Here is a 25,240-nt window from a genome sequence, read left to right on the forward strand (position 1 = left end):
CACTTTAAGTAAGTGGTGAAGCACAGACTATGGCCACGGTAAAATCCTGGATGACAGCTTGGGGCTTCCCGGACAGGTGGACTATACAGTCCCGTCTGTACTTGCCATTACAACGTTCTCGACCCTCCTACCCTCTGGGGAAGAGTGGGAAAGGAACGAGGTAAGACAGGGCGAGTCCATCCATATATACACAGATGGCTCGAGGGCAGAGTGGGCGGAAGTGTATACTCCGAGCATCTGGGGATTTCCTTCAGTTTTCGGCTTCCCAACTACTGTAGTGCGCGTTAGGTTAGGTTAGGTTAGGTTGAAGCGGTTTTCCACTTTGGTACACACTCAGGCTCATGGCCCATTGTGATTCCTCGTGGGAAACTTGCCGTTAACCCTCCTAGAACCAGTGTGTACTTTTAAAAAATCCTTAATTCCGACAAAACCGAGATCTTCTAATTCACTAAAGGATTGTCTACCCAAAATGGCGAACCTATGTCTGGATAGAGCAAGACAGTGACACAGAAGGTGCAGAAGTCATACGTTTGCACATCCATTCTTTGGGCGCGCCTACCGATTAGGCAGTGCCCCGTTATAACTGAAATCAGTGTGTTAAGACTTGCTTATCTCTTCTTTGTAGAAGTTCCGTGCGATTAGCATTGAGAGTAGGCCACAACTGTCGGACAATTTTGCAAGTGGACTCAGCCACCTCGTTAAGAGATACGTGCAATTTCATGGCTACCTTGGAGACTGTCGACTATTTTGTGAGGGATTTCATCGCCGCCTGGCTATCAGTGAAAATGTAAATATCATCTCCAGGTATTGCATCACACTGTACCAGTATCACGGCTTTCATTATTGCCTTCAGTTCAACCTGAAAGCCATTACAGTAGTTAAATAAATAAAAAATAAATAATTGGCGTGTACACTTCTGTTAGGTGCTTTGCCGAGCTCCTCCTCCTATTTGTGGTGTGCGTCTCGATGTTGTTCTACAAATGGAGGGATCTAAAGTTTCAAGCCGACTCCGAACGGCAGATATTTTTTATGAAGAACGTCTTCATTGCAGAAATACACTCGGAGGTTTGCCATTGCCTGCCGAGGGGCGACCGCTGTAAGAAAATTTTTTTTCTTAATTTTGGTGTTTCACCGAGATTCGAACCTACGTTTTCTCTATGAATTGCGAATGGTAGTCACGCATCAACCCATTCGGCTACGGCGGCCGCCGTAGCAGTCGATATTATTGAGCTCAAACTAGCGCATCTTCTTAGCTTCACGAATGCGTTGCTCCACCTGGTTGATCTTCTGAAACTTTCAGAACTTTAAGAGAAACGGTTCATGGATATGCTAAGAAACCAATAAGCTTGAAAATTTTGGTTTACAGATGATTGTGAATGTGTGAACACAAAGAAAAGACGTTGCGAAGCATTTCAGAAGAGCTAAGTGAGGGATTGTTTATATATATATATTTTTTTTTGGAGCAGTTTTTGAGAATTGACTTCTAATCAAATATCGCCCCTTTTATGTAAAATGAATGTGTAAAAATTAAAATATTGTTAAGGGGTTAGGAGTAGTCAGAATTTGCAAAAACTTGGATTTTTTTGCATTTTCTTAAACTATAATATCTGAAAAATATTGTGTGAAAATTGTAAGCGAATCAAGCAACTGCTTCTCGAGTTATTCAACAATTAACAAAGGGCGCTCCGGAGCGTTCGAGAGCCACTAGCTAGCAGCAGCTACATAAATCGATAGTAAAACTTTAAATGCATTTTTCTCAAAACTATGTTTTTTGAACTGGTGATCACTGTAAGTTAAAAACCGCTTGGTAGATATCAAAAAAATTAGTACTACTTTTGAAAAACATAAAATAATTGGGCCCGATCGAAGGATTTTTATTTTTCAAAAATGTCGATTTCTTTTAAACAATTAACTGTCGGTTTTTTTCTTGAAAATCTCAAAAATGTTTCATGAGGCGGCCATATTGTTAATTTTGAAAAAAAAAATCTGCGCTCTGGCACAAGATTATCTATTAATAAAACTAATTTCTCTTGTCCGATTGATTTTAGATGAATCTCCAAGGACAGATGGTCACCGCAAAGGACCTATGGAGAAACGGGCTCCACACAAACAGCGATAACTTTTACAATTATAATCAAAACATGACTTATGAATGCTATGTTTTTATTTTCGTAAAATAAAGCAATTAACCAGCGAAAAAAAAATATTGAAAATCATCATTTTTTAGTGTGTGTGACTAACCCCTTAATGCAAGTTTGATATTACTGCGAGACTACACACGTCGGTATATATACATATATATTTACTAACATAATATAATAAATACGAGGGGTGCCTTTTATATGTCGGGATTTGGCAACCCTGGTGTTGCAATCTGGCAACTGACAGCTGTATCGCAAAGTTTGACATTTTTTGACTTTTACGTACTCAGAACGTTTTGAAATACCAGCGCTATTTGTATTGTTTACAGTAACTTAAAAGATTCATCTCGGTCCAAAAATGGAATTAAATCGTGAACATTTTCGTGCGATTATTTTTTACAACTTTCGACGTGGATTAACTCAGCAACATTGCATGGATGAACTTAATTAATTTTTTGGCGATGAAGCTCCATCAAGGATGGTATGGTGGTTTCAATCGTGGTCGTAGTTCACTCCAAGACGAATTTCGTGAAGGTCGTCCAAAATCAGTTGTTGTTCCGAAAACCATTGATGCTGTGCGCGAACTGATATTGCAAGATCGTCATGTGATCTATCATGAGATTGAGACAATCTTAGACATTAGTGGGACCAGCATACATTCAATATTGCATAAACATTTGACTGTCAAAAAAATTTATTCGCGGTGGATCCCACACAATTTGTCAATCGCTCAAAAAAAAGCTCGTGTCGATTGGTCGAAGGAAATGCCCAAAAAATACGATCGCAGGGCTTCGAAACACGTCTATGACATTGTGACAGGTGATGAATCATGGATTTACGCGTATGAATCCGAAAGTAAACAGCAGTCGACTGTATGGGTGTTTCAAGCTGAGCCAAATCCAACAAAAATTGTTCGCGCATGAAGCACTTCCAAGCAAATGGTCGCCTGTTTTTTAGGAAAAACTGGACATGTCGCAACTGTACCACTAGAACAACGCAGAACAGTAAATTCTGAGGGGTACACAGCCATTTGTTTGCCAGTTGTCTTCCAAGAAATTAGGAAAACCAATCGCCAAAGACGGATCACTCTTCACCAGGACAATGCGAGCTCTCACACATCGGCTCAAACAACTGCATTTTTGAGAACCCAAAACATCGAACTAATAGGTCATCCGCCGTATAGTCCTGACTTGGCACCGAATGACTTCTTTTTATTCCCGTACGTAAAAAACAAACTGAGAGGTCAACGTTTTTCGACACCTGAAGAAGCGGTTGCGGCATTCAGAATGCATGTTTTGGAGGTACCTCATTCAGAGTGGCAAAAGTGCTTCGACAATTGGTTCAAACGCATGCAAAAGTGTATAGATCTTCATGGAGAATATTTTGAAAAACAATAAAGTGATTTTCGATGATTAAAATTTGTTTTTGTTCTCTAATCCCGAAATACAAAAGGCACGCCTCGTAATAGTATAAAATAATCAATAAAATATATTCATTATTATTATTATTATTAGGCTACTGCCCACTGCCACCAAAAGAGATAAAGAGATCCATTATTGTTCCACAATTTATATGAATGCTTGGTAATACCCCCAAGGTGCTGTAGTATTTTTCTACCTCGTGCAGAACATTCCAAAAAATGCGTTCTGAATTTTCAGTGTCGATTTCACAGAATCAAAAAGTAAGTGTGCACCTGCATTTCCATTTTAAGCCCGGCAGTGATACTTTACAAAAACATAAACAAAAAGCATGTGTCTTTATTTGGAAGTAATGAAATAACAACAACAGTAGTAGTCAAATCCACACGCTGAATTTTTTCACTTTTGCACAGAAAAATCGGCAATTTGATCAAACGCGCAACGCCATCACAAGTGAATATCCCTGCTGGGTAATGATGAGCACCGACAAGCATTTGACGAATATAGTTGCGAGTAGTGTTGTGTGGTCGTTATGATAACTGCCAAGTATTGCCTACCCATTAACTTTAAATGCATTCACGAGCTCGAGAGCCAAAGATAAAAATGAGCAAATAAAATGGAACTAGGCAAACACACGCGCAAGAGTAGTTGTGTATTTATGAGATCGTATATATGCATATGTGTGTGTATAAAAACATAACGAAATATGTACACAGGTGTGAATTGCAACATATTGACGAAATGAAATCAAATCAAAATTTCATTGAATCATCATCAGCAGCAGCAGCAACAGTAGCAGTCATGTCCTCATGGAAGTAACAACAGCAAACACACACGAATCTAACGAGGAGGCCAAAGATGAGCAAATGACATATGTATGTATGCATGTACGTATGTATAAAGCGATATGATTGTGAAGTTAAATGAAATAAAAAGGCAAACGAAAAGCACATTTGCATTTGCGAATATGCATATGAAATGAAATGAAGTGAAGCGGGAGTGAAATGAAGTAAAATGAAATGGAATTCCTTGGCAGGAAGCAGCGCGCGATATGAGGCTGTAAGAGGGGAGCGAGCGCGCGTACAGTGGGAAATGTAAATTGAAGTGAAATGAAAAATCTTCGAAAATTTACGTCGTCAACAAATTGCTTTTTGCGACCCACATGCATGTACCATACATACACACACACACACGCTCATAGTTTTTATTTGCGACTTTTCCAGTTTTTATAAGCAGCGACTGCTCCTGTCGAATTCAAGCTGCTATTTATTGCAATTGACATTTCTTGTATGCAAGAGCAACGGCGCAAAAAACGATGAATGGCTGCTCATATACATATGTCAAAATGGCATTAAGCAGCAAGCGCCAAAACATATGCAACGAATGGCAACACTTGCGCCAATCTATTTGCCTACCACCACTACCACCAAGCCGCTCGCCAGTGTGACAGGCAGCGGCAGCCGGTGTTGCTCAACTGACTCTGTCGAGTCAGGTAACACAAATAGCTTGAGAAGAGCGAAGAAGAAACAAACAATCGTAGATTAAATTGTTTGCATTCAGGTGTAGGTGGTGATTCATGTCTGCTCAACTGCGTATTGTAATTTGTGTTGGGTGACAAAAAAGAAAAAATAAAAAAAAAAAAAAACTAGAATTCACATAATAAAAAAATGAAGAAGTTGAAGGGTTCGAAAATGTTACCAATACTTATTAAGCATGTGCGTGTGTGCATGTGTCGATAAAAATTTCATAGCTTTTGAACGTATGACAGCAAAAGTATCTTCGATTCTTTTTTTTTTTTGGTTCACTTTATCAACTTGAGCGCATTTTATATGCAAAACTCATTCGCATGCATTCTCATGCAAATGGAACTCAGCTGAAAAGCACACTTCACTACAGCAAAAAAAATGTGTTTTTCATCAAGGCGTGGAGGTGTAAGCAGATGGTGGAAACTCTTTCAGTTTTTTGTTAGGAATGTTTGTTACTTGATCTACTGCTATATACAGTTATGTGAAAATTAATACCAAAAATGGTATTCAGTATTTAAATTTGATGGAAAAGAAAATAAATTCGAAAATTAATGTATAGTAGTTGGCCGCCGTAGCCGAATGGTTGGTGCGTGACTACCATTCGAAATTCATAGAAAGAACATAGGTTCGAATCTCGGTGAAACACCAAAATTAAGAAAAACATTTTTCTAACAGTGGTCGCCCCTCGGCAGGCAATGACAAACCTCCGAGTGTATTTCTGCCATCAAATAACTCCTCATAAAAATATCTGCCGTTCGAAGTCGGCTTGAACCTGTAGGTCCCTCCATTTGTGGAACAACATCAAGACGTACACCACAAATAGGAGGAGGAGCTCGGCCAAACACCCAAAAAGGGTGTACGCGCCAATTATATATATATACATATGTAGTCGAATAAAGTTTTGTTTATAAATTACATAGGGCAGCAACCAGTTGGATTGGATAGTAGCTTTTTGCACTCGCTAGCAAAATTTTGTTTGAGAAGAATTGGAGCAAAAAAGAATGCAGGGGGTCACTCTCGTTTATCCAACTACACAACACCACTCCTTGTTGGGTTCACGGCCACTCCGGAGTGGTGGAAAATGAAAGAGCGGATGAGTTTACAAGGAAAGGATCTTGACTTTCAGTGAAGACATAGGCATTCCTCTAAACGAGCTTTACACTGCCATTAACTTGAGCGTAATCACGGAAACCAATAGAAGGTGGTGATTACTAATTGCGGGGTCTCCAAAGCGCTCTGCCCAAAACTGAATCTGGAAAGGACAAAATGTCTGCTTGGATTTAATTGATCAACTACCAGCGTCCTCACAGGTGTTATAAAGGGTATCTGCACTATTGACACCCTAGCCCGTAGAATGGGTGAATGAATGAATTCTGCAGGAGTTCAGCAGATGAAGAAGAAATTGAGTCGATACAACACTTCTTCTGTGAGTTACCTGCACTGCAAAGAAGCTGTGCCAAATATCTTGGCGATGATTTATTTGAAGTCCTAAGAAATTTGCAAAATATCTCACTGGAGGGACTAGTTTTCTCCTTAAAAAGATCTAAGTAGCTTAAAGTACTTAGTTAGGTGGTGGAAATCACGTACAGGTATTACAATTCACCTTGAAGCAACCAAATGTTTTGTCTTAACCTGGCTAACCTTACCTAACCTATTATGAGCAGAATAGTGAAGACATGAAAGAACGCTATGCCTGATTCAGTATTGCTGATAGCAGAGATTATACTACTGATAATTCTAGTTCCACACCAAAGATGAAGATCTGCTAGAATGTTCCCACGACTATCGGTTCGACGTAACCGGAACGATCCGGATTTATATCCGGCCAAGGACTGACACCTCAGCAGGATTCCCCGTATATGTACATGTAGTATGGCGAATGTTCATGCTACTACTACAATAACAACAACAACCTGGGAGATCTGTTACAAAGTAGTCCTCTAGTCCTTTCCTTTTTCAAAGACAGCCCTGAAGTTGTTTTCTGGTAAAGCATTTTTATCGTAGAAGTTCACTACAATTTCTTTATCGTTGTAGTGGTATTTGTAGTCTTGAGAACAGCCAAAAAGTCGCAAGGAGCTATTCAGAATTGTACGGAGGCTGACGGAGAGTGTTTGCTGCAGGGGAATCTAAGCATATGTTAGCTCGTCAACGTGATGAAAGAGTCAGTCAGCCTTTATCGCATGTGATTGTTTTGCGCCTTAATTGCCGACTTAAGTGTTTTCAGATTTTTTTCTACAATTTTTCAGTTCCAATTTGAGTTCACACTCGGAGCCGCCATTCTATACTCCTAATATATGGTCACCCCTAATTGTTAAATGTGTCTGTATCTACCCAGCTGAAACAAGCGAGAGTCTACGCCTGACGTTATGAGGCCCGCATTCAAAGCGAGGCCTTTTGCAAGGGCGGAAGCCATCTCAAGCACACCTACATCATCAAATTAACGACTATGGGTGTGGAAAACGCATCTTAAAATTATCATACGATTTTTCTTGATCTTCACCCCAACATTCTTAGATGCCAGAATACCGCCAGCTTCAGTTTAAAGATAGTAGACCAATTCAGCTGTCAAAAGCAGTACTCCGTCCGTCAATTAAGCAAATCGATGTCAAAGAAAAAAATAAGAAAAAATGTGGGAAGTAGATGTTTTACACATATAACAAAGAAAAAATTACAAAACAATTTTAACAAAAAGGGACATTTTTTTCCAAAATATTTTTTTTACGTTCAAAAAATTTTAACAAAAAAGGAAAATTCTTTCCAAACTTTTCTGTTTTTTAAACTCCAAAAAATTTTAGCAAATAAGGAAAAATATTTTTAATTTTATTTTTTTCAATTCCAAAAAAATTTTAACAAAAAAGGAAAATTTTTTTTTAATTTTTATTTTTTAAAAAAATTTCTTCAAAAAAAAATTTAACAAAAAAAGAAGATTCTTTCCAAATTTTTTTCCTTTTTTAAATTCCAAAAAATTATAGCAAGAAAGGAACAATTTTTCAAATTTTATTTTTTTCAATTCCAAAAAAATTTTAACAAAAAAGGAAAATTTTTTTCAATTTTTATTTAAAAAAAAATTCTTCAAAATGGTTTGTTTTTAAAGAACAATAAATAAACCAATTTTCAGTAATATTTAAGATCTAGGTCAAAATACTTGGTCACTTGGCATGAAATCGTTCATTTGGCATTGTCCACGATGCACCAATCAAAGGCGATTCGCTTTGGACAAACCGTTTTTTCTTGTTTTTACAAAAACTCGCTTCTAAGTTTAGTTCATATTATTGCTATCCATAATTGTTTGTAAAAAATATGATATAACCATAGATACAGTCAACGTCAAAAGAAAATGCACAACATATACTTACAAGCTTTGAGTACTTACTTATCTACTTTTTAATTTCAATAATTATTATATAAAAACACAGTTCATACTACAACAACACCCATAGAAAGCAAAGTGTTAAGCTTTTTGCAAAATTTGTAGGAATTTGGCAATTGTTGTTCAAACCTTTAAACTTCTTACTCAAAATTTCTGAAAAAAATTTTAGTTCGCAATTTTATAGCTCATAAATTTTGCTACAGTAGAGTGCAAGTTGCAAATAGTTCAAACCTCACACTGATTTTTGAGAATTTGTTTGGTCGCGATCTTGTGCATTTTCTCCATTTAACGCCTATGCCACATTTTTTTATTTGGAAGAAAACACCCAACACCGCCAGCAGAAAACATTGTCAAAAGTCAATGCAATTTTTCAACCACTTGAAATTTGCATTTTCTTATAACTCTGAGTAATTTGCTGAAAATTTGCCGAATTTTGGCAAATTTCATACAAAGTTCGAATATTTGCTTTATGTGGGTTTTGTTGTAGTATAAACTCTTTTTTGTAAAATAATAATTAAAAATTAAGAAACAAATATTCAAAACTTGTTTAAACTTTCTTTTGACGTTGATAGAAGTTTGCATGTTTTGCATTTTTCTATAGAAGTATAAGTGAATAACAAAATTTTCACTTTTTATACAGTAAGCGGTATTACAATTATTATTGCAATATTACAATTATTTTTATTACGAATATTTGCACTCATAAACATCAAGCTATAAAATCCACCAGTATTTTAATACTTCAGATTTTGCCATAATTGACCGCCAGTCTGAATTAAAAAAATATTCTTAATTATCACCTTCATTCAAAATTATACACCGAACTTCAAACTTAATCCGAAAATCTCAAATAAACATTCGAAAGCAATAACACACTCCCTCTATTTAAACTCTACATATGCCCCAGATCTCATATTTTATGCGATTAAGTTGCGCCGAAAATCCTTCGCCAAACAAATCCTGGAAATAGAAAGTAAGTCACGAAAAACTAACAAAAAACGGCTCGAAATTGCACAGTTTGAGGGCTTGTTAAGTAAGAACAACAATGCTGAAAGCAATTCACATACCAAAGGGTGTTCCATTATGACCGCTTGTTTAGTATTTTTCTTTTATTTTTTATTAGGGGATTTTTCAAAAGAAAAATGTATTTTGGCTAGGAATTCAAGAACAATTATTGAACTTCTGTTTAATCTCTAAGTATCATAAAAAACCAGATGAAATTGGCCCTAAGTATACCATAATAGGTATGTATTATCAAAAATTTAGCCAAAAAGGTGGCCATTTATAGGTCACTGCCTACACTGTAGTACAAGGAAAACAATAAAACTTTTTACTAGAAGATTTTTTTTCCATACAAATTTAGCAATGTGTGAACTTAGCGAAACACCCTATAGTGACTCACTACAACAAAAGCACAAAACTTTGCTAAACCGCAACGACAACAAGCATAGCTGACTTAAGTTGAACATGAAGTTGCATTAAACTGCATCAACCGGCAAAAGCCAAACGAAATTGAGTGTGAGGACAAAAGCAAAAAGTGTTAAAAAAACGATTGAAATTATGCATACTCGCTTGCGAGGAAACTTTACTCATTAAAATTTTACTGTAGGATTTTGGGATTCCCAATTCATGTGCATATGCGTGTGTAGTTTGTGTATGTGATAGCAAGGAAGGATTCGGATAGAAAGTATGAGGTGGGAAACAGAGGAATCAAGCGCCAAGCGTTTTTTTTTTTGGTACTTTCGAACGTTTTTTTTTAAGTATATTAATAATGTCAACATTATGCATAAGTAAGAAAAAATTGTAAAATATATTTTAAGCCCAATTAGTAGAAATGGATGTTTGGATGACAAACAGTAAGTTTAATCTAATCAAACAAATGAAAATGAAGTCAGCAATAAAGTCAGATCCACGGTTGAAACTTGATGGCATTTCGGTTGATTTTCTGTTTTTTTCAAAAATATTCCCAACACGACTAGTTATTAGATTCGCGCACTTATGCGCTTAATGGTTGTGTGTTACAGCGTAACGGAATCGCGATAGATATAGGCAAATTTATACCAGAGTGATGAGCAACGCCGATTTAAAAATTCAACACGATTTCACCATGCCTTTATGTCCGTCCGACCATCCGTACGCACGATAAATAGAACAAAATTGAATACAATAGTTTGGGGAAAAATAAATTCATTATTTTCTCGGTAGATTACTGCAGTGGTTGATAACTCGTTAAGTATCGCTCAAACAATTTAAAGTTTATGTTCGTTGTGAAGGTGACATTTCATACTAAACCATTCTTTTTGCTTTTTTTTTTGTTTGTTCCATTCAGTTGTGAGTTACTGGGCGTTAACAATGGAAGACAAAAAAAGAGACAATTCGGTACATTTTACAGTTTTTCTTTGATAAAAGCGAAAATGCAAGTCAGACCGCTGAAATTGTGAATGGTACTACTTATGGTGCCATCGATTCTGTTGAGTCATTTTTGATGTGAAAAAAATGTCGATAAAATCACAGAAAGAATCCATGTTGACCGACATTTTAATAGTCATAGCATCGTCCAGGAGCTAAAGATTGACCATGAAACAATTTTATGTTACGCCAGTTTCTCAAAAAATATACGCAAAAATAATGGATTTATTTTTCACCAATATCTATTTAAATATAATTAACTGAGGTCAACTACCAAAACTTCATCCAAAAAAAAAACACAAACAAGATTCATGACTCAAGAAAATCCGATATACCAACTTATATTTAATAGTTGCTGAAATTCCGCTTTTATCCACACCAAAAACGAACCTTTATATATAAACATTAAATATTCAATATCTCACTATGTAAGCCGCTTAATATCCCGCATACATACACACATATCTATTTATGTAAAAGCTACGCTGCAATATATCACAAAAAACGTGTGCCTGAGTGAATCGCGTATGCATAAATGGGTGGATGGTGCAAAAGGTGAGAGTCTATATACGAGTTGTTATAGGAATCATGGGAAAAAGTCAATATGTAAAGTGGCGCTAAAAGTTATTCTAAAGAATTTGCAGTGCGAGATTTACGAGCAACGCTTGCACTAGTCTGAAAAGCAACACTGTTGGTGGAATAAGAGAAAAGAATTTGAACTTCGGCACATAATAAAGGAGCAACTGGAGGAGCGACAATGTATGCATATGTATGGGATATTCCATTAGAATCGCCTTCTTTAGAAACGTGACAAAAGAAAAGAAAAAAAGCGCAGTTGATGTATGAAAACTAAATATCTGATAAATGGCCGGCCCATGAAAAATGGTCCATTTGGCTTAATTTTCGATGGTATTTTTTCATAGTGGCAATTACAAAAAATATGTTTGAATTTTGCTTTTCAATTCGAAAATTGTTCTTCAGTTATTAGCATATGTACACACATCTGGCTTTTCAAAAAGAATACTGGAGCAGCAAATTGCAGGGAGTCAAAACAAATAACTTTGGTGGCCAATTCATGTGCTCACAATTTTACTCGTACTTTAACCTTGCTCCTCAACAATGAAATTTTTCTTTTTTTTTCTTTGTGTTCTTTGTGGGGCAATTTATGCAATATGTTTTCGAGATTAATTTCAACCACATGAGGCCAGAAGAATTCGTTTATCATCTCATCGTAACGAATTGTGTTTATGATGATCGAAATACCTATATCATTCTCGGAGATGAACGGTCTATTCGGTCTTCGAGACCAAAATACTTGCCAAATAAAAACTCTTCGTGCTTGCGTTGGACGCTAGAGGGTACCTACACTTAGGTTCCCACCTCATTGAATGTTATAAGTTTGTTTGTTGTCATTAGCTATTTAGTAGTACAAAAATTCGACTCAAAATGATGAAAACTATGACGAATCGAGATGAAAGCATTTTGGTTAGCATTCTCCCTAACTGCTGAAATGCTTTCATGCAATCTTGGCTCTCGGGTGAATTTCAATTAATCCAACTACATAATTGAAATTTCTCGACTATTTGGGCGAGAAGATGTTTTTTTGCAATCAAACTTTCTTTGTGAGACTTTCACTATTCTACTGGCGGCCGCCGTAGCCGTTGGGTTGGGGCGTGACTACCATTTGGAGTACGTAGGTTCGAATCTCCGTGCATGAAACACCAAATGACATAGCCGCTGCCCCTCGGCAACCAATAGTTAACCTCCTCTTAAAACTGTAGGCCCCCCCCATTTGTGGAACAACACCTAGCGAAAATTCACGTTTATTTGAAAAGACGCAGCCTTAGTAAAACACCCCACATATATTTATTGCGATGGTGCACTGCAAAATGAAAAAGATGAAGGGCAGCGAGGGAGACTTCACAAAAAAAAAAATTTACGCAAACTTTTTAACTGCATATTCGCAAAGTTGTCGCGCTTTCCGCTCATTGAGCGGCAAGTAGAGCAGAGGCAAGTGACATAGCGTCTGCTGGCGTGCTGTAGTGCGAACTATGTAAGAGAAGAGAAGCATTAACGGGAATGTAACAGGCGCTTAGGCGACACTAAAACTCTGCAGCACCAAAAGGTGTTGAGGACACGATTTATTGAAGCGACAATGCCGCAATCATACACACGCACACACGCTCTGCTTCACAATAAACAGGGTGTGTGTTATATTCCAAACAATAGACTTAAATGGCATTTAAAATTACGTATGACATATAATGTCGGTCAAGTTGTTCACTTTTCATTATAATGAAGTCTTCCTAATTCTTCTGAAGGGCGAGCATGCGAAGTATTCGGAGCTCCTGCAGCTGGCGAAACATTTTGTCCTACAGACTTTAAAATTATTCATTTAGCGATATTTGGCCGAATTGCTTTGATAAATGCAATTTAAAAAAATTTTATTAAAAAAAATGAAGTAATTTTGGTAGAATAGAGAACAAGGAAAAGGAAATTGAATTTTTGGTAGAATAGGGAAACAACGGAAAATAATTTGAACTTCGGCGCATACAGAGCAACTGAACTATACTGTATACTTATGTAGGGGATATTCAATTAGAATCGCTTTTCTGAGAAACTTGAAAAAAAGGGCAGGTGATGTATGGAACATAAATTTCTGGTAAATGGCCGGCTCATGAGTAACAGTCCATTTGGCGTAATTTTCGATGACATTTATAAAAGAAAGAAGTTAAATTGTGTTCAGTATTTGAACCAAATAAAGTTATATTTCAGCAAATCTGAGCTACTTTCAAATTGCATTGAAGGGGTCATAATCGCTTTGTGTATCGCAAGTTTAAAACTTGAAAGACTTACAAGAACTTTGATGCCCAAGCAAAAGTTGTTGCCTATAAAAACCTACATACACACTTCGTACCTGCACTTCCACCCGCCACCATCTCCCCTTCTCCTATAATTTTTAAGATTTTTGTGAATTGTTTTCAAAAAGCAACAATGCGAGGTAAAATATTCACAACAACTATATGGTGTCTTCGGCAAAAATATTCATCATGGAAAAATAGGTGGGGCATGTATGTTATGGTAAAATTTTAAACAAAAAAAAAAGTTGGAAAAACTAGAATTTTTCGAAAACTTCAATCATGCAGTTTTTTGGTTTTGATTAAATATGCTCCTAAGTTTATTGTGGCACATTTGTGTGTACATATACGTATGCATGGTAAATATACTTTAATACGAGCGTTGATATTTTGCTCGCCATGAAAGCTGGAGCAGTTAAAAATTTAGTAGGTATTTGCAGTAAAAAGGACCATAGCGATCGCTAGAAGGCAAATGAAAAGCTTAAAAATTCTAGACTACAAATTTGTTCAGCTAAGGAGCTAATCTGTTTACTCTCTTTCAGAAATTTAGAATGCCTACTTTGTTCCCAGGGGATTTGAAATAGTCGTAGACTTAGTCTATTTCCTTTCACTTGACTGCACGTGGGATCCCACAGGTTTCTACATCTGCGACAGTATCTTGACAGCCATCATCATCATCAGCTTTCGGCACTATAACTCTTTGCGAGTTTTGACCTGCTGCACCTGGGACCTCCATACATCTCGATTGCTTGCGACATTTTTCCAGTTCCTTATCCCAAGTTTATTGATGTTCGTCGACCTATCTTTTGCTCGGTCTTCCTCTTGCATTAGTGTAGAACGCTCTGGCTTCTACAATTTTCTTCGGCACCCGCGTACCATTCATTCTTGTTATATGACTCAGCCAGCTTAACCGGTGCACTTTAATGAAACGTATAACATTTTCGCCATTCAAAAACTCATCTAGCTCGCCGTTCCATCTTTTACGCCACTTGCCGTAATCTTTCATTACTCCAAAAAAAAAATTTCTGAGCATCTTTCATTCGAAAGTTTGAAGTTTTGCTTTATCTCCTTCAATTAGCGTCCACGATTCAGCTCCATAGCATAAGACTGGTCTAATGATGGTTTTGTACAGAATCAATTTGCATTGTCTTCATTTAGTTGTTTCCATGAAGAGTTGCGTTAGTGACGCGTATGATCTGCTAGCTGCTTGGATTCTCTCATCGATGGTGAGGCTTGTTGAATTGTCTCTACTCAGTTTGAAGACTAAGTGGGTAAAGATTCGACGATTTCAAAAGAAAGATCGTTAATTTGCAATTTTTCCGATGTTGACTTATTTTGTCTAGACAACATCATATATAGTGAGAAATTTATATCAAAAGTGATGGTCCAGGATAATAAATCTGAATACTTCAGAGTTAAAACTGGAGTAGGATAAGGGGATACACTCCCATTAACAGTCTTCAAACTTATGTCTTTCGACTTACCTTCTTTTATTTTAAGGCCAATTCTACCAGCTGCAATTTCAATATCCGCGAAGGTTTTGTATAGGGCGTTGGATGTTTTTGCTGGCAATTGCTATGTCATCCGCATATGCGAATAATTGTGTAGTTCTGTTTAATCCAATTCTTTATGCGTCACTTACGTCATCGATGGCACAGCATAGCATAAGGTTGAATACTGTTAATGGGAGTGTATCCCCTTATCCTACTCCAGTTTTAACTCTGAGGTATTCAGATTTATTATCCTGGACCATCACTTTTGATATAAATTCTTTCAAACTCATCATCACTATTCTTGTTAGTTTATCTGCGGTTTTACATTTATAAAATATGGTGCGTATAGCCATCCTGTTGATGCTATCGAAAGTTTGCTTAAAGTCCATAAACAGCAGGTGCAGCCCAATGTTGTCCTCAAAACATTTCTCCATGCACTGTTTTGAGAGGAAAAATTCCAGGTCGGAATCCGCGTTGATACTCACATTCATTCCTAGTCAAATTGAAAAGCAATGATTATGAAATTCTTCTGAAAGTTGAGCTCGCAATACGTCTATGGGTTACTTCTTGAATATTGAATAGCTAAAAAGAGGTAGTAACTTTCGATGTACTTTGTAGAGTAGCTTCCATTCAAAATTTCCCTGCTTTAGTAATGTGAAGTAGGAAGCACTTAGCGAAAAGTCTTAAATTCAAAACTTACCAAGCAGCCATTTTTAACTATCTGGGCTTGATTAAAAGTTTGTTGATGATTTTTAGTACAAGCAGATCACAAACTCTTCAACTCAAAGCATAAAACAAATCAGACCCTACTCAACTAATATTTCAAAAAGGTGGACTTACAAGCAAATAAAAAAAAATTAGTTTTGAAAAATAACATTTACAATCAAATATCTCAAAAATTATCTCAATAATAATATCCCTCAATATCATTCCGGGAACCCTGTATATATCTACATACTTATATGCATAAAAACGTAGACATGCACTTTATAAGTTGAGCAGGAATTTGAAGCTGGAATGTGCTGCCGAAACCGTTTAAAATTTATGACCAAATGATGCTAATGACTTTAAAACGCTGCTGTGCTATTAAAAGCTCAAATGTCAAAGCAGCAACAACATCAACGTCATTGAGCTGGTGATGACTCTTAGTGAGTGCGTCCGCAATCGTGCATGAGACATTAATGGTTTTACCGCGATTTTCTTGTTCAAATGATTTTTTTTTAAGTTTATTTTTATTTTATTTTTCGGTGAAGTTTTTTTGAAGCCCGAATTATGGAAAGTTCTGCTTGGCGAGCCACACGCACACAGAGTTTATTCAGAGCGGAAGTCGCTACACGATAATTCGCACACACTTATTTTAAAATTTTCATAACGTTTTTCGGTTTTACCGGCAGATAAATTCGCAATCAAAAATTCAACCACCGCTAACAAATTTAACAGTCAGGGCGCGAGCTAGAAAGTATGAAGAAAATGAAGGAAATCTACTGCAAAATGCAAGAAAAGAAGAAGCAAAGGGGGTATAAATATAGATTCAGAAAATCTTCAAATTGTCTTATTACGGAGCAAAGTTATTTGCATGGAATATCCTCGTTCTTTTTTTTTTTTGCAAAATAAAATAAAATCAAAATCGAAGAGGTGTTAAAAATATGAAGAAAGGCAAAAAGGTGAAGGTGAGAAAGGTGCAGTAGAACCGATTTTTATGAACAGAAATTCAAGGGCAAGTAATTTTCACTTGCATGCACGTCATTAAATGCATTTACAAAATAAAAGAAGTGCAATGAGCTGACTATTTTTGCTGAATTAAGTTCGAGCTAAGCAAATCTGTGTGGCTCTTAATTGTATTGAAGGGATCATCATCGGTTTATGTACCGCAAGTTTAGAATTTGAAAGATCAAAATCTTTGATGTTTGAGAAAAATTGCTTGCATATAATAGGCTAAATACTTTGTACCTGCACTTCGACCCGCCACCAGTCCTCATTCTCCTATAATTTTAAGATTTTCGTGAATTTTTATCAAAAAGCGACAATGCGAGGTAAAATTTTCAAAATAACTTTTGATGTCTTCGGCATGCCCATGAAAAGCAAGTCGACACCCATCATCTCATCATCATCTCTTTGTCGACTATAAAGCTGCGTTCAATAGCCTGTACGCCACCATGTCTGAGTTCGGTATACCAGCGAAGCTCATACGGTTTTGCAGAACAGCTCCAACCAGCTCCGTCAAGGTAGGAAATAACCTCTCCGAGCCATTCAGTACCGTTCGAGGTTTCAGACAAGGCGATTCACTGTCATGCAACCTCTTCAACTTCATGATGGAAGGGGTGCTCCGAAAAGAAGGTGTGCATCGTAATGGCACTATTTTCTACAAATGTGACCAGTTCCTTGCGTACGCCGATGACATTGACATTATCGGCCGCTGCAAGCGAGATGTCACGTGTTGCTTTATGGCGCAGAGGCATGGGTAGTGTCACAAACCGATGCAGCCGCTCTTGGGGTGTTCGAGAGAAAAGTTCTTCGTAAGATCTTCGGTCCTGTGCGCGTTGGCGAAGACTACCATTCAAGAATGAACCACGAGCTGTATGAGCTCTACGCCGACATTGACGTAGTTCAACGCAAGCCATCCAACGCCTGCGTTGGCTAGTGCATGTCGTGCGTATGGATGAAGAAGCTCCAGCAAACAAGGTGTTCGAGGGCGAAATCCAAGGGAGCCGACGCAGAGGAAGACCATTGCTCCGGTGGAAAAACCAGGTTGAGAAAACCCTATGCTCGTTTGGTGTACAGAATTGGAGAAGGCGCGCGAAGGAGAAGGAGCGCTAGTGAGGTCGGCCTTAACTCGGTAACGGGTTGTTATGGCCACCTAAGTAAAGTCTTCGGCATACGTTGCTCGGCATAGGCGAGTGAGTTTGTGCGTGACTACCTTTCGTAGATGCCTGGATTGTGATGCCCACTGGGGACATGGTAATTTCAGCTATGGAAAAAACTATTTACAATAGCGGGCACTCCTTAGAGGGCAATTACATACAATTACAACTAACTTTTTCTGCAGCAAAAAGCTACCGATTGGCACAGCAAAAAGCGATTATCACTTTAGGGATGCAATTCGTATTGCAGAAAATCATTGGAATAAGTGTAAGAGAATTATACTATACGAATACTATGGCACTGCAACTTATTGACAATTTTCAGGGATGGGCATAGTGCACTAAACATGTAAATGGAAATTTAGTCACATGGAAAACTTTATTTTAACTACCACTAAATAAGTAGGGCTAATGGAAAATGCGGCCGCCGTAGCGAATAGGTTGGTGCGTGATTACCATTCGGAATTCATAGAGAGAACGTTGGTTCGAATGTCGGTGAAACACCAAAATTAAGAAAAACATTTTTATAATAGCGGTCGCTCCTCCGGAGGCAATGGCAAATCTCCGAGTGTATTTCTGCCATGAAAAAGCTCCTCATAAAAAATATCTGCCATTCGGAGTCGGCTTGTAACTGTAGGTCCCTCCATTTGTGGAACAGCATCAAGGCGCACACCACAAATAGGAGGAAGAGCTCGGCCAAACACCCAAAAAGGGTGTACGCGCCAATTATATTTTTATAATATATCTATTATTATTTGTAGGGATGTAAGCATTACAGCCCTTACTTAATTAACACACTGGCTACTCGGAAAATTTTAATACATTAATATTGGGTATGAGAAAAAGTTTACGCCCTCATAAAAGAGGTGTCGCTGTTGATACTATTTTTGTGTTCACTCTAGTAATATATTGCTGATTTGAAGGTGTAGTTGACGCAGTAGTTGACATTCGTTTGAAGCGTAAAAATCCTTTTTATCTGACGTAAAAAATATCTACGTTCGTCCCGAAAACACAGCATCGTCAAAAATATCTACGTTCATCCCGAAAACACAAATCGGTCCAGAAATATTTAGAGGGACTGCATTGGGAAATCTTGCCCCATCTGCCGTATTCCCCAGATTATCATCCTTCGGATTATCATCTGTTCCGATCAATGCAGTCAGCCCTTATTGGAGAGCGGTTCACTTCTTACGAGAGCATCGCAAACTTGCTCAATGAATGGATCAAATGAAAAGACTTCGAATTTTTTGTCAGAGGAATTCGTATGCTGTCTGAAAAATGGAGTAAAGTTGTAGTTTTCAATGGCACTTACCTCACATAATATCATTTAGTTTTTAAATACATAAATTATTCGTAACTTTAGCTAAGAAAGGACGGAAACTTATTCCCATACCCAACTTATATCACTTAAATGTAAATATGAGTCTTTCAGATACTACTGAGCATAACCTCAGCTATTAATGAACAAATAAGAACAAATTTGAGGGGACTATTTTTCACATATCACGAAAAAGAATTATTTTCAAAAATATTGAGTAGAAGATTACAAAAAATTAATTTTTTTTTCTAAAAAACATTTTTTTTATTGTGCATATTATATTAAAGAAAAGAACAATAATAAAAATTAATTGCTAAAAATATTAAGAACAGAAGATATTTCACTTTAAAAAATTCTATACTAAAATTTCCATATTTTATGAAAGAATTAACTGTATTTTCTTAAACAAATATGGAAATTAAATAAAGTAAATCAAATTAAATAAACGGAAATTAAATTAAATAAAGTAAACAAGTAACATGTACAAACTTACCAACAAGTCTTATTATTTCATTTAATAATAATAGCTCATGTGGCCAAGTAAAATTGAAGCAAGTATAAGAAACATTTTTTTGTTACTCGAATGAGCAAAGCTGCATTAAGCAGCAACGTACGAAGGAACGAATGAAAAGTAAATACGTAATTATATTGAAAATTTTAACAGCATTCTTAAAAGCTTACATTTCAACTACAGCCTCTTAGCATCCGTTTTTCATTTACGATTTACGCGGAAGGCCAGCCAATCTTACACTTTAATGCCACTCAGCGGGCAAAAAGTTAAGCACACACACACACAAGTGGACATGTGTGGCATATAAAAATATAAAAATATATGGATATCGGTTGGCCAACGCGAATTTTCGACTCTTTAAATATTCATGCCAAACTTTACGGATATTGATAAATCTCTGAGTGTCCTTTGGCGCCTACAATGGCCACTGCATGCAATAATTGTTGTTGTTGCGCTTACACTCCCATTTTTCTTTGGAACACACGCTCTTATGCCTTTATTTTTTTCTGTTGTTGTTGTTTTTCGACATTGTCTGCAGCATGATGTTTGTGCGATTCCAATTTGATGCTGCTGTTGCTCGCAGGCCAACGCAGTTTGCCGGATGAGGAGATGCTTCTTACGCACCATTGGAGTTATTGGCGGTCATTTATGCATCATTTCCGTTGTGCATGTTTTTGTATTACTTTTAACTTTTTACCTCCGTGAATGGGAGAAATATTTATCTACATACCCACACACATACTCGCTTGCCTATATGCATGTGTGTGTGATGTGTGGGGCAGCTGGCCTGCAAGTGTTAATCCATTTGCTTTTAACTGCGTGACTGTAGCTGGTATTTGGTTACTTATGCTCACGTACACAAACGCATAAACAGACCCATATATACACATATGCACACACACAATTGCAGTGGCATATAATTCTCGCTTTTATGCATATGTTTGTACGGTATGCGTAAATTATTTCCCATTCGCGGTTGTCGCACGCGCCAGCAGCCCCATTTGATATGTTGGTATATTTGTATGCGGTTATTGGTGCACTAACCAGGAAAAATTCAACTGGACCTACACGGCCAACTAAATGTTGACGGCTAGAGAGCGTTACTTGAGGCCTGCCAAGGTTTTAACGGGACGGGGGCTATCGTGACATTAGACAAGGAGCCATTTCAGTAAGGTGGCACCTTTACATACTAAAGTCCTAGAATAACAACGATAACCAGCCCATGTCAACAAAATCCTCTCCAATCGTCAGCTTGCCATAATTAAGATCTTACTGGTCTCGCTCTTAATGGGGTCCCCCCCGGCGTTTTTTTTTTTTCTTAACTATTTTGCTCAGCCTATTGCTGTTGAGTTAATACTCATAACTAACAGACCGAGCTGTAGATTTTAGCCTAATCCCCTAACCCGCTGGTGTAACGCTCAGAACTAGACCAGCACATACGTTCGCACATATGTGCATATGAGGATGTTCACACAGCGCGTGAAAAAATGATAGCACCTCAACATTGTAAACAAATTTAAATATTTTTTGGTTTTTGTTCATCACAGGGAAAAAAGTTATTAAAATTAATCGGATTTTTGAGCAACTTCAAACTTCCACTTTGTTATACTAAAATTTACTATTCTAGTCTGCATCTGCATACTAAATATTTTCTTAGAAATTTTAAAAAAACTTGTAGTGCTTATTAACGGTTTGTGAAATTTTTCCAATTTTTATATTGTAAAAAATTTAAAGCTTGAATTTATATCGCTTTTGTTAAGCAATGAGCTACACTCCCAAAATATAAAAATTCAAAGAAAAAACCAATTATGAAAACGAATAAAAACGTTGCGGGGGTATATTTTTGTGTCCGGGGCTGTATACATATTGTATTTATAAGCAAATAATTGCGCATACATAAACTGTATGTTTGTGTATGTGAGTGCACTTGCCACAGCCATTACTCGGCCACACATATTGTCACCGAAAATTTATGTTAATGCAGCGAATATTTTATGGGCAATTCCAATGCGCGCATTATTTCAAGAATACCAACATCTCCTGCTTACGTGCATACTTACACATATTTGTGTATTGGCTTCCGCAGTGCGTTCGGTCACCTTACTTCACGCGTTAATTTGGCGTATTTTTCTCTACTGCCTAAAAATATGGGAATAGTCCAACCAATATTTTTCACCTTTTTTGGTATTTCATATATTTTTGCAAATTTTTTTCTTTAATTTTTTTTTTCCTTCTAACTACCATAACCAATGAAGTTCTTTATCGACTGGCGCATCAGTAAAGGGCACGTACTTGTAGCGCATATATACAGGGTCCGCCATATAACTTTACGGAATTAAAAATGCTATAAAAAAGAAACTACTCAATATTTTTCCGAACTGTTTTTTTTTATTTTGAAGTACAATCCTTCCGGTTAATGATGGAACACAACTTCATTCATATGGCTGCCTCGGCTAGCCACGCACCATCCCATACGGCGTCATACCAAGGTCTTTACGCAAAATTCGTCACAATGATGTCTCCGAAGTGTCTAATTGTTGAGAACGACGGTGAACTGATGTTCCTGGTGATTCAAGAACACTCTCGGCCACAGCAGCAATATTTTCGGGAGTACGCACGGTTTTTAGTCGGTCACGCGTTGGTTTGTCAATAAGCAACCCAATTTCTCTTACTTTTTTCGCAAAGTAACGCACATACACTTCATTCGGTGCTTTTCTTCTTCCCATTGCCGTACGTAATTTTCGTACACATTCTGCAACATTACCATGATTTTCAAAGTAATGTCGCAATATTTCCCAGCGTTCTTTGAGCGTATACACAACCATTTTCGTTCAGCGGAAGAATAAAACTAATTTTCTGTCAAATCAGATGACAGCTAAGTGTTACCATTCATCAAATAATACCCAGTTCATACATACCATAGACAACGTGGCGCAAAATTAACCATCCAATTTTGTTTTTGAATAATTTTTTTGCTGATGAAAGATGATGAAAGAGCGGGTTAAGTGTGCAAGGAAAGGCTCTGATCTTGACCTTAGCCAAGTGGTATAGGATATAAGCATTCCCCTAAATGAGCTATATACTGCCATTAACTTCAGCGCAATCACGGAAACCCACAAAAGGTGTCTCTGACTACTAACTGCGGGATCTCCAAAGCATTCTACCCAAAACTGAATCTTAGAAGGACAAAATGTCTCCTTAGATTCAACTGTTCAACTGCCAGCGTTCTTGCACGTGTTATAACGGGTCACTGCACTATTGCCACCCTAAGCAGTAGAATCGGTATACCTCACAGTGACTTCTGCAGAAACTGTGGAGAGAAAGAAGAAATTGAGTCATTACAGCACCTACTCTGTGATGTCCTTCATTTCAAAGAAGCCGTGTCAAATATCTTGGCGATTATTTCTTTGAAGACCTTTGAAGATCTAAGTGGCTTAAGCAACTTAGTTAAGGGATCGAAATCAAATGCAAGTATCACAATGGGTATTAGGGCCACCGAGTGTCTTGTCTTAGACAAGCAACCTGGCTCACCTAACCTAAGTGCAAGTTTGAAATGACTCAAAATGCTCGTTGATTGTTGGAGATTTTTTTCTTGTTGGTGTTGCGCAGTTTCTCCATATAACGAAGAAGAAATTTAATGAAAACATGTTTTTAAAACTTTTGACTATTCACTTGGATTTAAAAAAAAACGACAACAACAAAAAAATTTTTTTTTAATTTTTATATTCTTTTGTTATTTAAAATTGTTTCCAATTTTTTTAAATTATGTTTATCTATTCTTAAAATTGCATTAATTCCCTAGAACTCTTTTGAACAAAATTTTTTCTAGAATCAATAGATTTCGAGAAAAAAATTCCTGAAAAAGGCGACTCAAATGTTTGTTCAGCAATTACGTTTAAAAAAATAAAAAAATTTCAAATCCGTTCATCAACACACTTAAAATACCGCCCAAATACAAGAAAACTACTAAGGAAGCAGCAACCAAAACCAAAAGTTCAAAAGTTAACCAACAGATGTGCAATTCTGTGCGTGAAATGTCCACCGCAGAAAAAATATCTCAGAACGATGTTGCACCTGTGATTTTTATTTTGTTTAATTTGCTCACTTTTAAATTTATAAGAAAAACAGTTGTCAACGAAAAATACAGTACTCCATTCTTTTATAAAAAGAATTATGCATGAAAATAATATCAACCGGTTTTTCAATTATCAAAAATAAAAATAAAAATTTACTGATATATGGAGACTTAATAAGTTTGCTGTAAATAACTACAGAATAAAAAATTTCAATTCCAACTCAGTTTCAGTTTCACACTGCCAGATCTTCTTGACTTGTATCTGTCTGACTTGTATTATATTCTTGACTTACTTCATAGTCATCATTTGCTACAAGCAGCTTTGAGATTCTTTGTTCTCTCCTATCGAACTTTTCGCTTTGATCAATTAGTAAATTTATTTTCTCCTTTTTCTTCTTTCTTTCATTAAAAAACTCGTCTGCACATGTCTTCCAATTTTTATCCTCTTAAAACTTCAGCCACTTTAATCGGAACTTGCACATTCTTGCATATCCTGCCAAACAATCAACAAATCATCAAAAGTTTGTCAACTTGAACCGACAGCCATTCAATCATCCAACCAATTTACTTTAGTAGCAACATGTTTTTGTTATGGCAATGGCGACGCATTTAACGATTGTTTGCGGAGAAGAATAGATAGCAAAATGTTTTATAGAAGAAGAGAGAGCACGCGATAGAGGAATGGCGATCTTAGGAGATGTTTTGTCGTAAAAGTTGCTATTTCTACAGCTGCGCTTGGCATAAAATTTTTGTTTCGCACAAATTGCACTGATGCCATACATGCACACCATAAGTATGTATGCGCATATTCAGATATAAAACACATGCCCTTACACATATTAAGGCACATAAAAGTCAGTCTCCTTGCGCTATGCAACGTTTTTTTTCTCCTTTTATATACAGCCAGACAAATCCGTTTGCTTGAGTTGGTTAGTGTAGGCATAAGTGTGTTAGTAAAATTCTGGCAGAGCCCTCAGGCATTTCACATTGCCCTCCCAGCGCATTGTTGCTTATTGTATTATCCTGTTATTTTTTTTCTGCCTATTTACTTTCATCTATTTGTGCAACTTCCTGTTAGTTGTGAAGACATGACAGGTTGTTATTTTTGTCATTGCAAGTGGTTGTTGCATTCCATGGTCGATGTTGGCACTAGTGTTACGTTGCATAGCGATTAAGGTGCTTCGCAGCCACTTACAAAAGTTGCTGGCATACTCATGTGATTCTATGGCTCTTTTTCTTTGACTATGCGTTTATCTTTTT

Source organism: Anastrepha ludens, chromosome 2 (genome assembly GCF_028408465.1).
Source record: "Anastrepha ludens isolate Willacy chromosome 2, idAnaLude1.1, whole genome shotgun sequence".
In the NCBI taxonomy this organism is placed as follows: domain Eukaryota; kingdom Metazoa; phylum Arthropoda; class Insecta; order Diptera; family Tephritidae; genus Anastrepha; species Anastrepha ludens.